Genomic DNA, 3,782 nt, shown 5'->3' on the forward strand with positions numbered 1-3,782 from the left:
CTATTTGATTTTTCAGATAAAGTTCGATGGTCTATTTAACACATTTTATGCAAAAAAAAATGACATTTAAATTTACCTGGTTTTACAGGTTACTAACAGGTAATTACGCCTTGATGAACTAAATTGATATGTTTATGTAGCTAATTGCGACTTTAAAAAGTTTTAGGGGCTAATGGATTTTTCAGGTACAGTTTGATTGCCTATTAGAAACATTTTATGCTAAAAACGTGACATTCATATTTACCAGTTATTAAATGTCACTAACAGGTAATTATGCCTTAATGAACTAAACTAGCATGTTTATGTACCAAATTGCAAATTTAAATAATTTAGGAGCCTAATTAATGCCTATTTGACACATTTTATGCAAAAAAAAAAAAAAAGTGACATTTAAATTTACCTGGGTATTACAGATCACTAAACGGTAATTATGCCTTATAAACTAAAGTGAAATGTTTATGTCCCTAATTGCAATTTTAAAAGGTTTGAGTGTCGATTTGATTTTTCAGATAAAGTTCGATGGTCTATTTAACACATTTTATGCAAAAAAAAAAAAACAAAACAAAAAAAAGGTGACATTTAAATTTATCTGGTATTACAGGTTACTAACAGGTAATTACGTCTTGATAAACTAAATTGATATGTTTATGTAGCTAATTGCGACTTTAAAAAGTTTGAAGGCCTAATAGATTTTTCAGGAACAATTTTATGGCCTATTTAACACATTTTATGCAAAAAAAAAAAAACAAAACAAAAAAAAGGTGACATTTAAATTTATCTGGTATTACAGGTTACTAACAGGTAATTACGTCTTGATAAACTAAATTGATATGTTTATGTAGCTAATTGCGACTTTAAAAAGTTTGAAGGCCTAATAGATTTTTCAGGAACAATTTGATGCCCTATTTAACACATTTTATGCAAAAAAAAGTGACATTTCAATTCACCTGTTAATACAGGTCACTAACAGGTAATTATGCCTTATAAACTAAAGTAACATGTTTATGTCCGTAATTGCAATTTTAAAAGGTTTGAGTGTCGATTTGATTTTTCAGATAAAGTTCGATGGTCTATTTAACACATTTTATGCAAAAAAAAGTGACATTTCAATTCACCTGTTAATACAGGTCACTAACAGGTAATTATGCCTTATAAACTAAAGTGAAATGTTTATGTCCCTAATTGCAATTTTAAAAGGTTTGAGTGTCGATTTGATTTTTCAGATAAAGTTCGATGGTCTATTTAACACATTTTATGCAAAAAAAAAAAAACAAAAAAAAGGTGACATTTAAATTTATCTGGTATTACAGGTTACTAACAGGTAATTACGTCTTGATAAACTAAATTGATATGTTTATGTAGCTAATTGCGACTTTAAAAAGTTTGAAGGCCTAATAGATTTTTCAGGAACAGTTTGATGGCCTATTAGACACATTTTATACTAAAAAGTGACATTTAAATTTACCTGGTATTACAGGTCACTAACAGGTAATTATGCCTTAATGAACTAAATTGGCATGTTTATGTACCAAATTGAAACTTTAAATAGTTTAAGAGCCTAATTGATGCCTATTTGACACATTTTATGCAAAAAAAAGTGACATTTCAATTCACCTGTTAATACAGGTCACTAACAGGTAATTATGCCTTAATGAACTAAATTGGCATGTTTATGTACCAAATTGAAACTTTAAATAGTTTAAGAGCCTAATTGATGCCTATTTGACACATTTTATGCAAAAAAAAGTGACATTTCAATTCACCTGTTAATACAGGTCACTAACAGGTAATTATGCCTTAATGAACTAAATTGGCATGTTTATGTACCAAATTGAAACTTTAAATAGTTTAAGAGCCTAATTGATGCCTATTTGACACATTTTATACAAAAAAAAAAATTGACATTTCAATTTACCTGGTATTACAGGTCACTAAAAGATAATTATGACTTAATGAACTAAATTTGTATGTTTATGTACCAAATTGAAAATTTAAAGAACTAAATTTGTATGTTTATGTACCAAATTGAAAATTTAAATAGTTTAAGAGCCTAATTAATGCCTATTTGAGACATTTTATGTAGTTTAAGAGCCTAATTAATGCCTATTTGAGACATTTTATGCAAAAAAAAAACCTAATTAATGCCTATTTGAGACATTTTATGCAAAAAAAAAAACTAATTAATGCCTATTTGAGACATTTTATGCAAAAAAAAAAAAGTGACATTTAAATTTACCTGGTATTACAGGTCACTAACAGATAATTACGCCTTGTTGAACTAAATTGATATGTTAATGTAGCTAATTGCGACTTCAGAAAGTAATAGTGCCTAATTGATTTTTCAGGTACAGTTTGATGGCCTATTAGACACATTTTATAGTAAAAAAGTGACATTCACATTTACCTGTTATTACAGGTCACTGACAGCTAATTATGTCCTAATAAACTAAATTGGCATGTTTATGTACCAAATTGAAACTTTAAAAAGTTTAAGAGGCTAATTGATGCCTATTTGACACATTTTATGCAAAAAAAAGTGACATTTCAATTTACCTGGTATTACAGGTCACTAGTAGGTAATTATGCCTTAATGAACTAAATTGGTATGTTTATATACCAAATTGAAAATTTAAATAGTTTAAGAGTCTAATTAATGCCTATTTGAAACATTTTATGCAAAAAAAAAAAAGATATTTAAATTTACCTGGTATTACAGGTCACTAACAGGTAATTATGCCTTATAAACTAAAGTGACATGTTTATGTCCCTAATCGCAATTTTAAAAGGTCTATGTGCCTATTTGATCTTTCAGATAAAGTTCGATGGTCTATTTAACACATTTTATGCAAAAAAAAAAAAAATAAAAAAAAAGGTGACATTTAAATTTACCTGGTATTACAGGTCACTAACAAGTAATTACGCCTTGGTGAACTAAATTGATATGTTTATGTAGCTAATTGCGACTTTAGAAAGTAATAGGGCCTAATTGATTTTTCAGGTACAGTTTGATGGCCTATTAGACACATTTTATAGAAAAAAAGTGACATTCACATTTACCTGTTATTACAGGTCACTAATAGGTAATTATGTCTTAATGAACTAAATTGACATGTTTATGTACCAAATTGAAACTTTAAATAGTTTAAGAGCATAATTGATGCCTATTTAACACATTTTATGCAAAAAAAAAAGTGACATTTCAATTTACCTGGTATTACAGGTCACTAAAAATTAATTATGCCTTAATGAACTAAACTGGCATGTTTATGTACCAAATTGCAAATTTAAATAGTTTAAGAGCCTAATTAATGCCTATTTGACACATTTTATGCACACAAAAAAAAGTGACATTTAAATTTACCTGGTATTACAGGTCACTAACAGGTAATTATGCCTTATAAACTAAAGTGACATGTTTATGTCCCTAATTGCAATTTTAAAAGGTTTGAGTGCCTATTCGATTTTTCAGATAAAGTTCGATGGTCTATTTAACACATTTTATGCACAAAAAAAAAAGGTGACATTTAAATTTACCTAGTATTACAGGTCACTAACAGGTAATTACGCTTGATGAACTAAATTGATATGTTTATGTAGCTAATTGCGACTTTAAAAAGTTTGAGGGGCTAATTGATTTTTCAAGTACAGTTTGATGGCCTATTAGACACATTTTATGCTGAAAACGTGATATTCATATTAACTATTATTACAGGTCACTAACAGGGAATTATGCCTTAATGAAATAAAATGGCATGTTTATGTACCAAATTACAAATTTAAAT

The sequence above is a fragment of the Ipomoea triloba genome, chromosome 15 (genome assembly GCF_003576645.1).
Source record: "Ipomoea triloba cultivar NCNSP0323 chromosome 15, ASM357664v1".
Lineage (NCBI taxonomy): Eukaryota > Viridiplantae > Streptophyta > Magnoliopsida > Solanales > Convolvulaceae > Ipomoea > Ipomoea triloba.